Here is a 21,889-nt window from a genome sequence, read left to right as displayed (position 1 = left end):
CACATGAGGAGGGATGGAGAATCGTGGAAAAGAGTGGTGTTCACATGAGGGGGCAAGCGAAGGGGGGATGGGAAGGTGTGGTCAGCTGGCCTCAAAAGGGCAGAACAGATGGTGTGAACTCCAGCATTTTGTTTTCGGTCTTAAACATGGCCTTACGGAAACAATTTGTCTTATTCATTCTAAATTTTCCAGAGAAGTTAAAGCACCCCTTGAGTTACCATCTTCTACATTTATTTTAGAATAATGAGCCATTCCTTACTTTGCACAGTTTTGGTAAAGCTCTTAGCTCCTATAAAACGCAGCTGAAAGGGCAATCAATATTTATGAAGCCTCTACCCCGTGCCTGACCTCACGTTAGGTGTTTCTAGGGTGCCGCCGCCATGGCGCGGCATTTCCAACGTTGAAAGTTACAGTCTGTCTGGTACTGCCCAAAGTGCTTTACCTGTATAATTCATTTAATTCTCACAATAGTCCTGTAGATGAGCAATTACTAGCTGTATTTTACCAACGAGGTCTCTGAGGTTTAAGAAGTTAAATAGCTTGCTCAAGATCACATAGGGAACAGGTGATGAAGGTGAAATTTGAACTCTGATTTGCTTTATTTCTAAGTCCATGTTAATGAGAACACAAAACAGTCCATTGGAGGGACTGATGAGGGAGCCGAGTCCAGCTGCCTAGATCCCGCTGTAGCCACAAGTATTCAGCAGTGCCTTGCAGCCGTGTTGCCCTTATGGGGAACCAAATCCTGCCTCTCACAGGAGTCCTCAGAGCTTTTGCACTTTCTTTTTTGATGCTCTTATTTATTTTATTTTTTACTTTCATGCCCACAACTTGTTATTTTTTCCCCCACCCAAAGAGAAAGTGGTTTAAAGGATTTTTAAAAACAATTATATCCAAGGCTTGGCTTCTTTGGCAGACTTGCTTCTGTAGCACAAAAGCAGCTTAATGTCAGCTTGAAACTTGATAAGTCTACTGCCAATTTTTACAATGGAAAAGGAAACTCTAGATTCAAGATTAACTATGGTACTTTGAGAAGCAAGACAAAATGACCTCATGGCTCTGCACTGAAGTTGTGATTGGGGAGCAAAGGCTCCCTTAATGGTTTCGTTAGCATGCAGTGAGATAGAAAAGCTAACGTGTGGCTACTCATGCAGGGCTGCCCAGCACTGTAGACACCCCTGGTGCCCTGTGTCGCATCCCCTTAGACCACCTTCGCTTTTAGCTGTGTTTGCAGGGGATCACTCTATGTGATCTGCTTCTCTTGTGCTAACAGTGTTCTGCTTGAAGCGTCAGCCATGTGTTTCCACTTTTTGTCCTAGTGACTAGGAGCCCACTTAGCATGCACAAGCACAGCTGGGAAGTAAGAGTGTGTGTGTGTGTGTGTGTGTGTGTGTGTGTGTGTGTGTGTGTGTATTTAACACTCTTGGGGTCACCTCCAACCAGTGGGGCCTGAGAACCAATGGATAAATGCTCCAGCCTCCAGTCCTTTGGGCAGGTAATTTTAGGAGGCTTTCTGTATGGTTCTCAGAGGGTCCCAGTGTACTTAAAGCAGTGACCTCAATAGTGTGCCCCTACATTGGCTTCTCCATCCTTTTCTCACTTTTCCTCTCTCTCATTTCTGATTCCTGGGATTACCTTCCCAATAAACTACTTACACCAAGTTCTTGTCTCAGGCTTTTCTTTTGGAAGGACCCAAACTGAGATATCTATGTAGACTTGAAGCAGAATTTTTAGCACAATCAGAGGGAATCAATCTCTTAGCAACTCACTGTAACCAAACTCACATGAGACTAATGTATAGACCACAACGACAGATATTAATTTATGAAGACGACTATACTATCGAGTGGACCAGAATACTCATATCTGCTGGACAGAGCACACTCTGCTCCTGGACAGAGTTGGTGATAAACTGATCTTCCTGCTCTTGGTCTCCTCTTTTTCTAACATCCATGCAAGTAACTTCCACTCTGTCAAGGCATTTCTTCCTTGAATGTATTCAGGCTGTGGCTTTCTCTTACTTACAGGAAGGGTTCCATTTGATTTTCAAAATCTGCTTATTAATCTTGTTGGTTGCATCTTGAGTTTACAATTCTCAGGGACTCACTTTACTGAATTTCCCTGTACTGATGGAAATTTTCTTGTGCTTTACCTCCCTCAGCCACCTTCTATTGGTGGAGAAAGAGTATGGAAAATACGGAAAAAGGAGAAGAGTGTAGGGGAAAACATGTGAATGCCTTTCTGTTTAAAGCACAGTCCACAAACTGATAGTCACAATGATGACTTGACAGCATCCAAAACCATTTCAGTATATTCTGTAAAAGCTTACAAAGATTTTTATCCCCAAACAGTTAAAATAAACATGTTTGCAACTCCAAGATTTAAGCTTTAAGTTATCCGAGACTCATTTGTCACTGAAAGCACATTCCCCGATAATTTTGGATATGCACATGTAACGTGTATTTCTTGAAAATTCGTTTTGCAGAAGAAAGTCATTGCTGGCATATGCTGTGTAAGTTCCTACGCACCACTTCCTTCCATTCGTACTGCCGGAGCCCATTTTGATCTTTTCCTTCCCCTAGACTATATCAAGAGCTTCCAAGCAGTCTCCTTGATTATAAGGATTCCTCTAATCCATCCTTTACAACGATGCCAGGGAGATCTTTCTATTACATGTATCTGATTGTGTCACAGTCCTGCTTAAAACCCACCAATGGCTCTGGGTAGATATAACCGATGCTTGCCAATACTTTCAGTTCTTCTCTCCTTGCATGAATATTCGAGAAATGTTTTGCTTCCTCCTTGAATCCAGGCCTGGCCATATGCTTTGCTTTGCCGTCACGGGTCACCTGCAGGTGAAAGCTCCTGCTGTGGACTGTCCCCTCAGAATTCAGATGTTGAAGCCCTAATCCTTAATGTGACTCTATCTGGAGATGGGGTCTTTAGGAGGTAATCAAGGTTAAATGAGGTCATAGAGGTGGGGTCCTAATCCAGTGGGACTGTGGCTTTATAAGGAGAGGAAGAGATTTCTCTCTCTGTCTCTGTCTCTCTTTCTGCCATGTGAGGACTCCGTGAAAAGGTGGGTGTCTGCAAGTCGGGAAGAGAGCTCTCACCGGAATCTGACCTGTTGTACCCTGATCTCAGACTTCTAGTCTTTAGGACTGTGAGAAAATAAATTTCTGTTGCTTGAGCCTCCCAGTCTGCTGTGTTCTGTTGTGACAGCCTGAGCTGACTCTTTTGATTTGATAAACTCTGAAGCTTTGTCTTGACATAACAGCATCATTATGTGATGGCACTGCCACAGTCTGAGTTCCTGAGTGTGGTCAACAGAATAATGAACCACCAAAGAAGTCCATGCCATAGTCCCTGGAACCTGTGCATATATTACCTTATATGGCAAAAGGGGCTTTGTTGATGTGATTAAGATTATGGGCTTTGAGATGTGGAGATTATCCAGGACTATCTGGGTAGACCCCAACTAATCATGAGTCCTTAAAAGTGGAGAACTTTCTAGCTATGGTCAGACAGAAATGTGATGCTGTAAGAATGGTCAGATAGATGCTTTGAAGATGTGGGAAGGGAGCCACAAGCCAAGGGATTCAGGCAGCTTATAGAATGTGGAAGAGGCTAGGAAATAGGCACTCACTAGAACCTCCAGAAAGGGATGCAGCATTGTTTACATCTTGATTTTAGGCCAGTGAGATCTGTGTTGATTTCTGAACTACAGAATTATGAGATAGTAAATTCATGTTGTCTCAAGCCACTAAGCTTGTAGTAATTTGTTACAGCAGCAACATTTTCTGTTTATGTTTCTAATATATTGAGTATGATAGATTGTATAAATGGTCACAAATTCTTCCTTTCTTGCATCCATAGCTTTACTAGATGACATTGTAGAGTCTTCTGTCAAGAAGGGAGGTGGAGACTATATCTCCATGCCTTGAATCTGGGTTGATCATTCTTCCCCTTTCTGAATGGGAACGATTACTGAGATTATCTGGTCCTTGTTTCACCATTGTATTGTTGAGTGTGTGTCTGTGGTGATGGTGGTGATGGGAAGATGGGGTGGTGGTTCAGTCAGCTTAACTTTTTTAGTTCCCAGGTATCTGGCCCAATGGGAGCCATGTGTCAGGATCTGATGTAAAGACTAATGTTATCCCTACCTCCCTTCTGATGAAGAGACTACTGAAGGCTACCAGTGTCCTGAACTTCGAGCTCAATGCTATGATTGGCTGGGTCCCTAGAGAACTTCAAAAAGGGGAAGGGGGTCTGGGGAGGCTGTATCCTACTCTTTGGCCAACTCTGAGATCAGGGGAAGGGGAGAATCATAAATGGATAAAGTTGGTAAGACAGGATAAGGAGCAAGGAGCAGGCTGAGTCCCAGGGCTCTGTGGGAAGAAGAAGTAGGGAATATTGGAGCATGAGTTGGGCACTGGATATTCCTTGGACTTATGTTGTGAAAAGCCAGTGTAATGTCCCTAAAGGGCCCACTGGCAGAATGGAAAAGAAAGTGCTCAGAGCCCACTAGACAGGGAGGAGACAGAAAAATCACAAGTGGATGCTATGATTAAAAACAATAGAGGTTTGGGGCTTTCTGGAGTTGGGTTAAATAACCCAGTGCACCAAACTCTCAGAAGGCAGTAATGAATTGCAGCATTGTAAAATAATTGCTTTTATGATCACCCTGAGTTATGTGGGGAAAAAAAGTTATGCTTTGAATATGCTTTTTAAAAAGGTAGGCTGCTATAGAAATACAATTTATGAAAATCTCAAACTAGCCAAAGCAAAAATAAAACCTTTATGGATTTAAAGAATAGACTTCCATTTATCTGGAACATTCATTTATATAGTAAAGTGAATTCTCTGATGATTTATTCATTCGGTAGATCAGGGGTGGGCAACATCTGGCCTGCGGACCAAATTGGTCAGCACCCATTTGTTCATCCATTGCCTGTGGCTGCTTTGGGGCTACAGTGAAGAGTAGTAGAATGGTTGAGTAGTTGCAACCAAGACTACATGGCCTGCTGGCCTGATACTGTCGGGCCCTTGACAGGAAGTTTGCTGACCCCTGCATTAGATAATTATTGTGCATCTCCAGTGTGCCTGCTGTTTTGCTCCAAATAGGCCAGAGTCCTACTTGACGCTCACCTCTCTGGAGCCCCCATCGTAAAAGGCCTCATAGCACCGTCCAAAGTGAGCATTCATGAAAAGTTGCTCTGTGGACTAGGGGAGGAGAGAGTGGGACTGGCTGGATCTCCTTGCAGAGGCAGCTGTGGTCAGGGGCAGGGGCCCCCCCACTGAGAACGCTCGAGGATGCGTGAGTAGGAAATTGCTGGAGGACTGAGTGCTCCGGGATGGCCTCTTAACGGCTGCTGCTAAGCTTGGTAGTATTTGTAAAAAATGGTCCAAATCTCATTTCCGAGTTAAATACCCCACTGAGGTTTTGCCTTTGTTTCTGAGTGACATGCCACTGTCTAAATCGACTTCTTCAGGCCATCTTGATTCTTTTTTTTTTTTTTTTAGGTATTCAGTAAATGTTTATTAAATAAATATAAACAATGCCCGTTATAATTCACGGTGAGTTCAGTGATGCCCTTCACTTGGCGTGTATGTGCGGACACATCCTTAGGAAAGGTATCTAGCTGCTTAGCTTTAATATATCCCTTTAAATAAATAAATTTCCACTGCTCAACACTGTAGGTTCAGAGATGAATATTTGTCTTGCTCAATGCTCTATTTCCGGAGCCTAAAACAGAAACTGGTACAAAGTACTCAATAAATGACTAAGTTAATTAATTATATGTTAGGGAATCATCCCGTACCCAGCTATAACAGAAAAATTAACCATCTTTTGCTTCTACACAGAACAGCACAAATAAAATCCACAGATAAAACAGCTTACATAAGCTGTAACTTTCTCCTTCTTCAATATCCTTAAAAGAACCAAGCAAAACTGAGTAACCCAGCGTGCAGGCGGACTCCCTCCCAGGAAGGCTGCCTCGGCCAGCACCTGGGAACTTAGATTTCGGGGGGGTTCCCACCACCATTGGTCACTGGCTTATGCTAAACACCAGCTTTCCTTCTGGGCGTCTGGGATTTGGCCGCATGCCAGGTAAGGAATGCCCCTCCCCACCCCACCCCCACCCCCCACGACCTGCCCCCAGTAGGATTCAGGGCCCCGAGTCTCTAAGGAGCTTTGCTGTCCGGGAACATGTCATCAGTGCTGGGGGGTGACAGGCATCCTGAGTGGCTCCACTGAGAAGTGTTCTGGGGAGCTGGCGCCTGGGGCCCCTAGACCTCTCCCCATGTACCTCTGCTGACTTTGCTGGGTTCTTTGTCCAAAATAAATCAAAGCCATGAGTCCTCCTAATGAATCATCAAACCTGGGGGTGGTCTTGGGTACCCCCATCCACCTAGCAAAGCAAGGTGACCACTGACTCTTGCCAGCTTTCCCTCCCTTGAACACAGAAATGGCTACACCATTGTTTTCTACAAAAAGGTGCCTGTTACCACCACTGACTGTCATCAGCTTGGCGTCTAAGACAACTGTATACCACCGACTCCACACATTACCTTCTCTTTCCATGCGGTTGTGCCTCTCCCTGCGCTGGGACCTGCCCCCCTGGGGCCCGCTCTGGGTCTGCTCCCCGAGGGTCGCCTGGGACGACTCCACCGACTGCCAAGCACCCTGCGCTGCTGTGGAGCCTTCACCCAGATTCTGGAGCTCTCCAAGGGCTCTTCGTTCTATGTTTGTGTCCAACTGACGCATCGTACTCCGACTCTTCTTATTTATTGCTTGTGTACATAGCGCTTCTCCTACTTTAATCCAAACTTGCTCAGGCAACGCTTTGTTTCTACTACCCAAAGTCTGTTTAGTGGATTCAATTTCTTGCTGATAACAGAAAGAAAATGCTCTCGGCAATCCAATATGCTGATGCTTGGTAGCTTCAAGTACAGAACACGAGTTACTAGAACTCTGTGTTTGTGAAAGATTAGAATTTCCACTAGTAGAGCAACTATTTGCAGTAAACAGAGGGTACGTAAATTGCAGAGCAGTAGTTGCTGCAGCAGTTTTATTTTTCACTAATGTTGTACATTTGTTTTGTTGCTGATGAAGAGGAACATTCATTAATTCAGATGGATGGCGAATAAGAGTTACCAAATTGTTGAGCGCCATGCCGGTCTCGGGGGGATCCGCGCCGCGCGGGGCTGTCGGGGGCTCGGCGGGGATGCTGTTGAAGGGGTCCTCCAGGCGGACGCGCACTGCCGATTTGGCCCGCGCCTCGGGCGCGACCTCCACGTTCTCCTTGCCGGCGCCGTCGGGCGCCTTGGGCCGGGGTGGGCCGGCGCCCGGGCCGTCTGCGCCCGGCGTCTTCTCGGCGGCGGGGGGCGCGCCCGCCTCGCTCAGCAGCATCATGCGCAGCTCCTGGAAGTCGATGTGGCCCAGGCACTGGTTGGCGCCCGCGAAGCCGCCATCGGCCAGCCCAGGCGGGCACAGCACCGGGTACACGGGCTGCGCGCCCGCCGCCGCCGCGCCCCCCGCCGCCGCGAAGCCGCCCGCCGCCGCGCCCGGCGCCGCCGCCGCCAGGAAGGCCGAGTTGAGACGCGTCTCGAGCTCGCCGTCGGCCGCCGCCGCCTCCATGTGCGAGTAGAGGATGTGCTGCAGCTGCGTGTACTCGACCTCGGTCATCTCCACGAGGCTCAGGTCGGTGGTCGCGACGCTCAGCCCCGCCTCGCCCGGCGCCGCGTCCGCGCCCTCGGGGCCCGCCGGCCCGCCCGCCTGCGGCGGCTCCCGCTGCCCGGGGCCCGACATGCCGGCGCCAACGGCGTGGGGCGCGCGGGCGGGCCGGCGGGGCCAGGCCGGCCGGGCGGGCGGGAGCGCGGAAACCGCCGGCCGCCCATCTTGATTCTTAAAGGAAGTCGTGAGACCAGTTCCCACTTATTCTAAGGGGTTCCACTTTCCCTGAGGTGAGAGAGAGACATTTTTCAAAGGACACTGTGACCTAAACAATAAGCAATAATAACAATAACAGCTGCACCTAAGAACTGCCTCTGGCAAATACTTAGCAGCTGGAGAAGTTGAGGACCTCTAACCTTATCCAGTCATTATCTCCCAGAAATGCATCACCCAGGGACAGGGTAAAATGCAAAGAAAATCAGTTATACATACACACACAAAACAAACCCACCATTAAGAAAAAATAATAGCTCTCAACACCAAGCAGCTTTTTGTTGCAGACGCTAATTTTTGCCTCGAGTCTTTCCTTATTATGAAAGACCAGTATAACACTTCATAGGAAAACAAAACTCTTTTCTTAACCTTTGGTAGGCACATAATTAGGAATATAATATGAAAGATGGCCCCTGTACTCTGTTCACAGGGGTCATGTCTTTTAAGACCAGGGAGGGTTTGGAATTACAACAGGCCAATTCAGAGAAGCTAATTAGAAATGCACTTTTACCGATGTGCTGAGAACAGCTAAGCTTTCCGGAAATTATTCGAGCTAGAGGGAGTGATCTCGTTTTATCGGGTTCCGAGAGCTTTCTAATTTGAGGAAGAAAGTAACAATCGTGCAGGCAACCAGTGTATTATATCTAAGATGAAATCGGCTCGTGACCTTAGCAAGAGGAATAGTCTCTCCTCCCTGCCTCTGGAAACATTTCTCAAGCTGCTGTTTGAGGATTCTGGAGATTTCTTTCAAAGATGCCTGCCAGACATTTGCCCTTTGGTAACTTTTCTATTGTTTTTTGGTACAACTCTTTGGATTAACAACCTGGTTAAGTTTCAAAATTACCCATGAATGTAAAAAGCTACAGTTATATACATGTCAGAAAATTATATGATTATAGGTTCTTTGTAAGTAACCAGTGTTCATTTTTTCCTCTATGTTTCCCTAGTACCTAGCATGGACTCTGGTACATAGTAAGAACTGGATACATATTTGGTGAATAAATGAATGAGTTTCTCAATTCAGCTTGATATTGTTTACCACATAGTCAGTTTAAAAAAATCATCTGCGATTTTTGTATCCTAGTTTCTCACCCCCACTGTCACACTCTTGGTTTCTATTTGGAGATTTTCTATTTAGTGCTTTTTGTCCCTAGGGAAGAAAAGTTCTGTTTAGAATCTTCACCTTGGGTGTGGGTTGAATTGTAGTCCAGTGCATAAAGTATCATCTTAAGTATAATGGTCTAAAAGATTCCTGTCCTCCCATTCACAGAAGGTGAATACGATCTCAAGTAATAGTCTCCTTCTTACCCCACATTGAAGTAACCTCTTCCTTCTGGCACTTTCTATAGCATTTTTTATACTTTAGGATTTTCACTCATTCCTTTACTCATTCAAAGACATTTGTTATCAATTGAAGCTATTTGGCATCTTGACAATTTTTGATCCATCTCTTGAAGGAGATGTTAAGTGCGGCCATTTACCGTTTTTGTGACTTTGGGCAGGTAGGTTATTAAACCTGGCCTCAGTTTCCCTATCTGCCAATGGGGGTAGTGATAGACTCTCACAGGATTGCTGTGAGGACTGAATGTTTTAACCTTTCCAATGGCAAGTGCTCAACACATGTTGAAAACAAATAACAGTACTAACAATGCTGTAATTCAGATTTTTGAGGACAGAAGCAATCTCACGTTTCACAGCAGCAACGTTCAATTGAACGTTTCACAACGTTCAATCAGTATTTGTTGCATTGGTTTTGTCTCACATGGCAGCAAGAGGTTTCAATACAGTGCACAGAATAACCCTGGGATTGGTATTTCTCTGCAGCAGCATCACAACAAGCTGCCCCTGCTGATAGGAGCCCTAAGTCTTTGATTCTAGTGGCTTAACCTTTGCATTCTTTTCTCATAACCTCCAGTTCAAGCGCTTAGCTTTCTACCTCCCATTGTCTCGCAGAGGATGAGTTGGTTTAGGCTGACCGCTGGCTCCTGATCTCTGGAGAAAGGTTCTTTATAGATCTCTGCACTTTTGAACCAACTGTCTAGAACCATTGCTGAGAAGAAGAGTTGTACATATGGCAACGAAAAGAAGCGGGCATCCCTGGGCTTATTGCTAGGCCTTGGAAATGGATGATAAATGAGGGAGATCTAGGGCAGTCATGAAGGACCTCGTTATTGGGATCACAAAGTTCTTTCTTAAAATGATTTTGAGCACATTCGCACATTGGGAAGAAACACACTGCCTCTGTCTAAATCGCCTTCCTCAGTACTATATTAATATGAACGCAAATGTCAATTTTGCAAGCTGTGTTTAATATTTTCATAGTGTAGGTTTTAGAAGAGATTCTCCCTTTCTGATATGTAATATGTTGTTTATTGGTGAAAATCCAGTATCCTTATTAAAAATTGTTTGTAAGATGCAGTCAGTACTGTTATGGGCATGTTCTCCATGCAGGTCAGCATATTTTGGAAGCTCCAAGCAATGGGAAATGGGGCTGGAGATGGAAAGATTCTAGAGTGCCCTCGTGTCTTATCCAGGGAGGGAACTTTACCTTTTAGGTAATGGGGAACTGCTAACAAGTTTTATTAAGAGGTGGGTGTGTGCTTGGGATGTGCTTTTGGCCATTGGTGCTGCCTGCTTAGACTTGAGCCTTCCCAGTAAGCCAGGAAACGTGTCAGCTTGGCATTCTTTCAGCTGCCAAAACAGAAAACACAGCCGGTGGTGGCTTAGGCCATTAGGTTTCCACTGCCCCCCCCCCATAAAATAAGAAGTCTGGAATTAAGTAGCTCCTGACATTGGTTGATGGTGTCAAGACTCTCTGTTGGCCTCTTGGCCTTTCCCTTGGGCTGCTGTCTCTGTTCAAGACAGGAGGAAGGGGAGACAGGTTGGCACCAGGTGTACCTTTCCATTTTACCAGGGGAGCCAAAGTTTCCCTGGAAGCCCCAGCAGACTTAAGCTTACATCTTATTGGCCAGAGCTGAGTAATATGGTCAACTAACTACATGGGGATGTGGAAAAGGAGGGAAACAAGTACTCAGTGAATATTTGGAGTGTCCAACCTCTATCACAGAAGTGGGAAATGGAGAAATAAGTTGAGAAAATGCACAGACAGTCTACACTGTCTGCCACAGTGAGCTATGAAATGTCCTTTAAAAAACACTTTTTATTGTTGATGTTGTTTCAGTCAACCAGAGTCAGTCTCTGTTGTTTTCCACAGAGAACCCTGTCTGATAATCCAAAGCTTGGCATCTAATACAATCAAACATGGAGTGAATCAGGAGTTAAAGATGATTCTAAAAGCTTGATTGACTTAGAGAATGGCGCCTCCACTGACTGCAATAAGGAAGACACTGAGGTGAGGGGTGAATGGTTTATAGTATTACTCTATTTTTACTCTGACCTCTGCTCTTGAGAAGTGTGTTGACACAGTTGACTCTCTAATTGGTAAAATGTATGGCAAAAATGTTTTTGAATTGGGGGAAGCTCCCTTTGCCTATTTCAGGTGCCGTGGTCACCTCTTCCACTTTTTGGTTAGCTTTTCCTGGGACATTTGTAGTCCATTCTGAATTTTCAGTATTATTATGGTTGTTTTGAGAAGAGAACTCCAGCTTGTCTGTGCATAGGCCTTGTTCCATAAGTGATAGAATTAATTGTTCATTAAGGCAGTAAATGAGGTTGATTAAATGGTGATTTAGTGAATCAACTACAGTGTAAGTTCATAAAAATACAACTCTTAGTTATTGATTTTCCTTTTATCACTTTTTTCTTTGGAACAAAATTTATTGAAAATTGGCAGTAAGAATGCCCTCTTTTGGGGTCATCTAGCAAATGTCAGTGTCTTCACACTGCCAGTTACTGTTTTCTACCTCAGTGTCTTTGCACATGCACCTTCTGTGCCTGGCTAACTTCTGATCCTCCTTTAAGACACTGGTCGGTATCACCTCCTCCAGAAAGTCTTCCCTGATTCCCTAAGTTTAGATATTCCTCCTTTAAAGGGGAGGCCCCTTGTTTTATTTCTCTTTATTCCATATACCCAGAACAGAGCCAGACACATTTTAGTTTCTCAGTGTATGCTGCATGCTTGTTGAATGAAAGGGTGAGTCAGCTAATTGGTATTAGTCTTGATCAATAGGAGGAAGAAAGTGCATACTGAAGAAAGAGAGAAATAGAGGGAGCTCCAAGCCATTCCTAGAGTCTGAGAGGACAAGGAAGGAGGAGTGAGGAGAGGTGGAAGTACAGACAATGTCTCCATCCAGCTCATATTGCCTTTGGATATAGGAGTACAGGGGGCTTTCCCTGGCAGTCACGGTGGAGATTTTTTCACTTGTCTACAACTCTAGAACTTTTCTTGCCTCCTTGCCACCTCCTCTAATTATTCAGATCCACAGAGGCCTTGCTCCCCTAGCATGACAGTTTCCCAAAGCATGGTTTCCAATTTCCCATATCCTGGTGGGAAAACTGTTCCTTTCCATCTCTCTCTTTTCTATTTTAACAGCTCTGGAAAGAAGCTATGATGATGGTATCTGTATTCTTTAATCTTCTAGGTTGTCAGGCAAGGAAATAGCTGGATCTAGTCTATATACCTTATATTTCTATGTCTCTTTAGAAGCAAAAAGGCTGTTTAGCAGTTTAGAGGCACAGTCCTGGTTTATGATTAAGCTGGCTCATCTGGTACACTCACATACTTTGGACCTTGGAGGGCAATAGTCATTCGCTACTACAGTGGTGCAGTATTGAAACACATTGCAAGAAATCTCATTCTTTCAGGCTCCTGAAGGATTCGGAGCTTCTTTCTCTTCTCCAAGATTCTTTCCCTTCCCACTGCCCTGCCCCCAGCTTTATCCATAGTCAGTTGCCTTTTTCACGTTGGCTGGTATAAGGACTCTTAAATCGTTTCAGCCTTCTTAATACATCTTTTCCTAGCTTCAACCAGCTCCCCTTCTTTGCAGCTCCATTTTGATGCTTGAGATGATTGTCTATATTGTGATTTGAAAAATGTTCTCTGTTCTTAGGAGTAAGGTGGTGTTTAGAAATCTGACGAAAGAATAGACTCAAGTTTCCTAGTACAACCAGAGGGAGGAAGAAACTTCTTCCCTCCCATATTTCTGTAAATTTTTTTGTGCAGAAGGGAAGTCAAGACTTTACCTCCCTCTGCCTGTTATACCCTTTTCCCTGTTCGGTGAGGGTGATGGGCTAGTGATTCCTGGCTGAACCACAACCGACCCACTGATGAGAAAATGACAGTCAAATTCAACTTTCTAACTTTAGACTCAAAATCAAGTGGCTTTTAAGAATCTAACCTTACACCTAAAGGAACTAGAGAAAGAAGAACAAACAAAACCCAAAGTTAGCAGAAGGAAAGAAATCATAAAGATCAGAGCAGAAATAAATGAAATAGAAACAAAGAAAATGATAGCAAATATCAATAAAACTAAAAGCTGGTTCTTTGGGAAGATAAACAAAATTCATAAACCATTAGCCAGACTCATCAAGAAAAAGAGGGAGAGGACTCAAATCAATAAAATTAGCAATGAAAAAGGAGAAATTACAAAAGACACCGCAGAAATACAAAGCATCCTAAGAGACTACTACAAGCAACTCTATGCCAATAAAATGGACAAGCTGGAAGAAATGGACAAATTCTTAGAGAGGTATAACCTTCCAAGACTGAACCAGGAAGAAATAGAAAATATGAACAGACCAATCACAAGTAATGAAATTGAAACTGTGATTAAAAGTCTTCCAACAAACAAAAGTCCAGGACCAGATGGCTTCACAGGTGAATTCTATCAAACATTTAGAAAGGAGCTAACACCCATCCTTCTCAAACTCTTCCAAAAAATTGCAGAGGAAGGAGCACTCCCAAACTCATTCTACGAGGCCACCATCACCCTGATACCAAAACCAGACAAAGATACTACAAAAAAAGAAAATTACAGACCAATATCACTGATGAGTATAGATGCAAAAATCCTCAACAAAATACCAGCAAACAGAATCCAACAACACATTAAAAGGATCATACACCACGATCAAGTGGGATTTATCCCAGGGATGCAAGGATTCTTTAGTATACGCAAATCAATCAATGTGATACACCATCTTAACAAATTGAAGAATAAAAACCATATGATCATCTCAATAGATGCAGAAAAAGCTTCTGACAAAATTCAACACCCATTTATGATAAAAGCTCTCCAGAAAGTGGGCATAGAGGGAACCTACCTCAACAAAATAAAGGCCATATATGACAAACCCACAGCAAACATCATTCTCAATGGTGAAAAACTGAAAGCATTTTCTCTAAGATCAGGAACAAGACAAGGATGTCCACTCTCGCCACTATTATTCAACATAGTTTTGGAAGTCCTAGCCACGGCAATCAGAGAAGAAAAAGAAATAAAAGGAATACAAATTGGAAAAGAAGAAGTAAAGCTATCACTGTTTGCAGATGACATGATACTATACATAGAGAATCCTAAAGATGCCACCAGAAAACTACTAGAGCTAATCAATGAATTTGGTAAAGTTGCAGGATACAAAATTAATGCACAGAAATCTCTTGCATTCCTATACACTAATGGTGAAAAATCTGAAAGAGAAATTAAGGAAACACTCCCACTTACCACTGCAACAAAAATAAAATACCTAGGAATAAACCTACCTAGGGAGACAAAAGACCTGTATGCAGAAAACTGTAAGACACTGATGAAAGAAATTAAAGATGATACAAACAGATGGAGAGATATACCATGTTCTTGGATTGGAAGAATCAACATTGTGAAAATGACTATACTACCCAAAGCAATCTACAGATTCAATGCAATCCCTATCAGATTACCAATGGCAGTTTTTACAGAACTAGAACAGAAAATCTTAAAATTTGTATGGAGACATAAAAGACCCTGAATAGCCAAAGCAGTCTTGAGGGAAAAAAACGGAGCTGGAGGAATCAGACTCCCTGACTTCAGACTATACTACAAAGCTACAGTAATCAAGACAGTATGGTACTGGCACAAAAACAGAAATATAGATCAATGGAACAGGATAGAAAGCCCAGAGATAAACCCACGCACCTATGGTCAACTAATCTATGACAAAGGAGGCAAGGATATACAATGAAGAAAAGGCAGTCTCTTCAATAAGTGGTGCTGGGAAAACTGGACAGCTACATGTAAAAGAATGAAATTAGAACACTCCCTAACACCATACACAAAAATAAACTCAAAATGGATTAAAGACCTAAATGTAAGACCAGACACCTTAAAACTGTTAGAGGAAAACATAGGAAGAACAGTCTTTAACATAAATCACAGCAAGATCTTTTTTGATATACCTCCTAGAGTGATGGAAATAAAAACAAAAGTAAACAAATGGGACATAATGAAACTTAAAAGCTTTTGCACAGCAAAGGAAACTACAAACAAGACGAAAAGACAACCCTCAGAATGGGAGAAAATATTTGCAAATGAATCAACAGGCAAAGGATTAATCTCCAAAATATATAAACAGCTCATGCAACTCAATATTAAAAAAACAATCAACCCAATCCAAAAATGGGCAGAAGACCTAAATAGACATTTCTCCAAAGAAGACATACAGATGGCCAAGAAGCACATGAAAAACTGCTCAACATCACTAATTATTAGAGAAATTCAAATCAAAACTACAGTGAGGTATCACCTCACACCAGTTAGAATGGACATCATCAGAAAATCTACAAACAACAAATGCTGGAGAGGGTGTGGAGAAAAGGGAACCCTCTTGCACTGTTGGTGGGAATGTAAATTGATACAGCCACTATGGAGGTCAGTGTGGAGGTTCCTTAAAAAACTAAAAACAGAATTACCATATGACCTAGCAATCCCACTACTGGGCATATACCCTGAGAAAACCATAATTCAAAAAGGCACATGCACCCCAATGTTCATTGCAGTACTATTTACAATAGCCAGGTCGTGGAAGCAACCTAAGTGCCCATCAACAGACGAATGGATAAAGAAGTTGTGGTACATATATACAATGGAATATTACTCAGCCATAAAAACGAACGAAATTGGGTCATTTATAGAGACGTGGATGAATCTAGAGGCTGTCATACAGAGTGAAGTAAGTCAGAAAGAGAAAAACAAATATCGTATATTAATTCATATATGTGGAACCTAGAAAAATGGTACAGAAGAACCGGTTTGCAGGGCAGAAATAGAGAGACAGATGTAGAGAACAAACGTATGGACACTAAGGGGGGAAGGCGGCGGGAGGGGTGGTGGTGGTGGGATGAATTGGGAGATTGGATTGACATAAAAAAAAGAATCAAGTGGCTTTTAAATTTCAAAAGACATCATGTCATTTATTTCAAGAGTGATGTGTTATTTAGTACTTGGCCTAAACTTGGCCAACCTCTTGGAGTATTTTGTGTTAATCGTGCTACCTGGGGTGCCAGAATTGCTGCTGGGTCTCTGTAAAATGGCTGCCTGTTTCTCCTTGGGGATTGTGAAAATGTAAAAAGAAAATCGTTGTAGCTAGGAAAATCTGCTTTATTATTCAGAAAGCACTGCTGTTCGCTTCTGTAGGAGTGTTTCCCAGGGATAGTCTTAATTATTGATGGCTAACTTCTCCTTACTTAATGGAAGTTCAACTTTAAGGGGAAACGAGAGGGAACTTTCCTATGCTAATTGGTAATACACATTGTCTTCCCCACATCCGTAGAAGAAGATATTGACTTGGCAGAAAAGAGAGGTCAGAGAGTATGGAAAGAGGAAAGGGAAAGGAGAGACAGGAGAGAAGAGTGTAAGTGGACTTCATGTCTGGAATCCTTTGAGATCCTTCCTAGTTTTAGTAAGAACTTACTGCTTATCTCTTTCACGTATAAATATATAACAGGGAGAAAAATCCTTGTGGGAAAAAACCCCCCTGCTGCCTTCATAAGGATGTTTCTCTTTGTAGGAGAAGCCTCTTTGTTCTGCTGGATCCTTGGTGGGTTTGAATATGAAAAGGTAGCCCAGCACTATGAGGGCAGGGGTTGAAGAACACTGACTTGCTCTCTAAAATACATGGAGGAGATTTTAGAGTTGGGAGTGGAGAACAGGATCTTGGAGAGGCAACGTGTGGAAGGGAGTGGAAGTGGAAGGAGAGCATTCAAGTCCTCAGGGTGACCCAGGAGGGGAATTTCATAGGTTGTAGTGGCTCTTGACAGACTCCTAGTGGTGAGTTATCCAAGGGTCTTTTAGAACAAGGATGTCTAATTCTTAATTTGAAGTTGTTTGTATTATTGTGATATAACCCCGCTTTCCCAGAGAGTTCTTTGTATAAGTCGACTTTTGCCAAAATAATGTCGCACAGCAAACATCCCCAAACCTCAGAGACTTACAACAAAAATTTTTGTTTTTTGTTCATGGATCTGTGGGGTTGGCTCCAGTAACTATGCTCCAGACTGCAGGTCTGTTCCTGTGGCTTTTACTTGGGGGGCCAGGAACCTTCAATCTTCAAGAAAGCCTTCTATGTACATGGTCACCACAGATGTACAATGCCCTGAGGTAGGGTTTATATTTGCTTATTTCTTTGTTTACTTATTTATTAATAAACTAAGGGAAAGGGGTGAATTGCAAATCATGTTGCCTCAATATAAATCAGGATGACATGACACAGGAGATCCTTTGAGTAGGAACGCAAAGCCAGGTGACCAGGACTATGGAAGTTGCCCCATACCCACCCTATTATTTGCAGAAATCTTGTATATGTAGAATGGTTGGCCTTTCTCCATCCATGCATTGAGCATTCACATCAGTCCTTTTTCTTTTTTAAGGGACAAGAAACTCCAACTTATATCTATGTTACATGTGAGCTTTGAGACCAGTAAGATTATTCACTCTGATCCTGCCTGTAGATAACGAGCCCACATTCTTGAGCCCATCTCATTTTATACACTCATTTTGGTTTTCCAAATAAAAAATCACTTGATTGATTCTCACACGATCACTCCTACTTGAGCCCTTAGATGAGTCAATTTCCTATCCTTAGATGAGTCAATTTCCTATCCAGCCTTTTAGTGTCACCTCTGCCCCCATAAGTATATCTGGCAAAGAAAGGGAGAGACTTTTTTTTTTCTAAATGATGTGAACTATTGAATCTGAAAGTTCAGCTTCTGCTTTTTTTTTTTTTTTTCCTGCTTCTTTTACAGGCTCTACTAGGGGACTCAAAAAACAAAAACAAAGCGAAAACCCAAAGCTCAGTGTATGTCTCAGTTTTTCACCACCTTTTTGCTGCTTCCTAAGCTCAAAGTAGTTCTTTTTTAGATTTGAACATTTGCAAGTTGGCAGATCTTAATAAGTGTATCATCCATACAGTCATTTTTAGACAACTCACCCACCCTAATCATTTCTTTTCCCCAAATGGAAGCTTATTTTCCATTTGATTTCCTTTTTGTTCTTGCAGAAGAATCCGTTGCCTGATCTGAGAAAGAGAAAACGGGAAGCGCTAATGCTCTTTTTCTTCACAGTGAGGCAGGGACAAAGAGAGGGTAAAGTATATTTTTTAAAACAGGAAGGATGCAGTTAAAGGAAATAGATCGATCCCTTGAGTTGATCACTTCCACCCTGAAGGATATCCCTGAGTAGCTCAGCTCTGCATGACTTTGTTATTGTTCCCATATCCCTTTCTTACTTTTCTTATGGAGAGAAGGGGATGGGGAAAACAATTTTGGTCATTTTTCCTCATTATTGTCCCCTTTTCTCCTATAGCTGCCTCTTCCGGGACTGCCTGCTCACAAGAGTGGACTTCTCTTTTCTGCTGTTTCTCTTTCAAAGGATAGTTGTGTGTTGAAGAAAATATTGTATTAGGTTCTGGTTGGTTAGAATTGAATTAACCAGCTGAGAAAACTGCTGCTTGCAACCAGTTAGCTTTTAGATCTGAGGATTCCTTCTTCATACTGTTACCGACCCAGGTTCTTGGATGCTAATCAATAGAAATTGATAAGAGGCCAGACGAGAAATTCAGGCAAGGCTTTATTGGGACTTGTGCTGCGGCACGAGGGCGCGAAAACAAGTAACAGGTTCCCTTGCTCGGTTCCGACAGGGGAGGGTGGTGGGGAGCAAGCTGGTTGCTTAAATGGGGTGAGGGTAGGGGTGGAAGGGTGGGTTGCGCCGGAGGGGCGGCTTAGGTGGTCTGCCCACCCCTTTGGTGGTGCTGTGTGCAGGGATCATGCGCAGGACCCTGCTTTTGCTCCTGGCACCTCAGAAGTGGCAGTTTGGGTTTTGGTCTTTTTGTATCTTATTGTTCATAATTTGCCCCAACTGTGCATGCATGCAGTTATTATTAGTCCCTTATAGTTTCTTTCTTTCTTTCATTTATTTATTTATTTATTCATTTATTTATTTAGGCTGTGTTGGGTCTTCGTTTCCGCGCGAGGGCTTTCTTCCAGTTGCGGCAAGCGGGGGCCACTCCTCATCGCGGTGCACGGGCCTCTCACTGTCGTGGCCTCTCTTGTTGCGGAGCACAAGTTCCAGACGCGCAGGCTCAGTATTTGTGGCTCACGGGCCCAGTTGCTCCACGGCATGTGGGATCTTCCCAGACCAGGGCTCGAACCCGTGTCCCCTGCATTGGCAGGCATACTCTCAACCACTGCGCCACCAGGGAAGCCCCCCTTATAGTTTCTTTGTATTCTGTTGCTGGAGGAGAGGTTTGTCCAGGTGCAAGCACTGCAATAAAGGGTCCCAGGTCCCAGGTCCCAGGTCCCAGCCTATCTCAATATGAGCGTAGAATTTTAAAGCCACAAGATATTTAGAGATTGTTTTTTCCAACCACCTTCTTTTATAGATGAAGTTCCAGAGAAGTTGAAGTCTTTCCTAAGGTCAGACAACTAGTTAACAGTAGTACTGGGACTAGAGCCCAGTTGTCTTAATTCTATTCTTTCCCTTACATTTGATTTAATTCTAGAGTCTAGATTACAATTAAAGACACAGACTTATTAAAGTTAATCATTAACCTCTAAAGTGGCAGATTGAGTTTTAATAGAGAGAACGCTAAAATTCTCTGTAGGGATAATAAGGAGGCCATTGGGAGCGGATAAAACTGCTCAAGAATAAAACAACTTCCCAGCTTCTTGCTTTCGGTGGAAATATATCTAACAAGAAAGTTTATTCCAAGGCATGCAAATTTAAAGAAAAGGGGTTTGACACAAGAGCAGAAAATGACTGTCAAAGCTAAGTTGGAAAAATTTTCCCCGTATCATTCTGGGAGTCTCCAGAACAAAGAAACGCAATGTCATTAACAAAGGAAGGAGGATTGGAAAGGGCTCAGTGTCTGTACACTTAAAACGTATCCTTTCTTCTTTCCAGGTTTATACATATGATTTTGGAGGTGGAAATTTCTTACAAAACAACACAGTCTCTTTCCTTTAGTCCTATAACAGTAACGCTGAATTTAAATAACGCTAATCTTCAAAAAGTCCACAGTACCTTTCAGATATTTTTGAGTTACTTGACTGCTTCTTCCTGGCAAGGTACCCCCTGTATAGCTCAGCTCTGCATGGAGTTTTAATTTTTTCTCCCATATTTCTTTCTCACGGCAACCTTCTCCCATGGTGAGAAAGGACTGGGAAAAGTGATTTCTGTCATTTTCCTCACAACTTCCTTGGCAAGTAGGGGCAGTAGTTGAGAACCAATAGTTGTGAGTAAAGGTTGTGAAGCAGGAGTGGGGTGTTGTGAAAATATTGATTGTTTAGGGCTTAATTATTCTCCCAAAGGAAGAAAACGTGAGCCCCCTAAATTGGGGAAATTATATGAAGTTGAGTGGTCAGATTGGTGGAAGGGAAAGAGTTGGCATGAGTAGCTATAGATAAATCTGGAGATAGAGGCAGGAGTTAACATTTCTAGACATTATTGGAGGAAATGTGCCTTTTTTGACGTTTTTTCCCCAAGACCCGGAGTGACGGTGCCCAAGTAGAGAACTTCCAGAGAGGCTCCCTTCTTCCATCACCAAACCTGTTGTCTCCTCCCTCCCACCTACCCTCCCTTCCTCCCCTGCTTTCTTCTTTCCTTCCATCCTTCATTGAATCTTTTTTCCTTTATCTCTAAAATTGTTAAATATGTGTTTTAATGTTTATAGACCCTTTTGATTTTATTTTAAATAGTATTTAATTTAAAAATTTAATAATAATAACAGTGTTAATACTGGCGACCTTTTTATTTTCTATTGAAGTATAGTTGATTTACAGTGTTGTGTTATTTTCAGGTGTATAGCACAGTGATTTGGTTTTATATCTGTCTATCTATCTATCTATCTACTCTTTCAGATTCTTTTCCCTTATAGTTTATTACGAAATATTGAGAATAGTTCCCTGTGCTACACAGTGAGTCCTTGTTGGTTATCTATTTTATATATAGTAGTGTGTATACGTTAATGCCAAACTCCTAATTTATCCCTCCCTCACCCCTTTCCCCTTTGGTAACCATAAGTTTGTTTTCTTTATCTGTAGGTCTATTTCTGTTCTGTAAGTAAGTTTTTTTTTTTTTTTTAATTTAGATTCCTCATATAAGTGATATTACATGATATTTGTCTTTCTCTGCCTGGCTTACTTCACTTAGTATGATAATCTCTTAAGTCCATCCATCCATGTTGCTGCAAATGGCGTTATTTCATTCCCTCTTATGGTTGAGTAATATTCCATATTCCATTTTGTGTGTGTGTGTATATATATACACACACACACACACACACATAGGTATATATACATACCTCCTTTTATTGAGCATGTCTGTAATGTCTTTCTATATATTTAATCATCACCACAAAACTATCCATAACTGTTCTTCCCTCCATTTTACAGATGAGGATATAGAGGTTAGAGAGGTTAAATCACTTAGGTTATTTCTGTCAAAGAGGCATTAATTGGAAGAGCTGAGACTTGAACACATGCTTTCCTGATTTGAAAGGCTGTTTTCT

At 42.7% G+C, this 21,889-nt stretch overlaps 1 pseudogene across 1 annotated transcript; it reads right to left on the bottom strand.

The window, feature by feature from the left end:
- Positions 1 to 6,217: 6,217 nt before the first annotated feature.
- Positions 6,218 to 7,814, bottom strand: LOC309655604 (transcription factor-like 5 protein pseudogene; annotated as a pseudogene). Its single transcript has one exon. The product of its transcript is annotated as a transcription factor-like 5 protein pseudogene (transcript).
- Between the last annotated feature and the right edge of the window lie 14,075 nt (positions 7,815 to 21,889).

Source organism: Balaenoptera physalus (assembly GCF_965194825.1).
Source record: "Balaenoptera physalus genome assembly, chromosome: 2".
Taxonomy (NCBI): domain Eukaryota; kingdom Metazoa; phylum Chordata; class Mammalia; order Artiodactyla; family Balaenopteridae; genus Balaenoptera; species Balaenoptera physalus.
The sequence above is the reverse complement of the archived record's forward strand: the minus strand, read 5'-3'. Positions and strand labels throughout refer to the sequence as shown.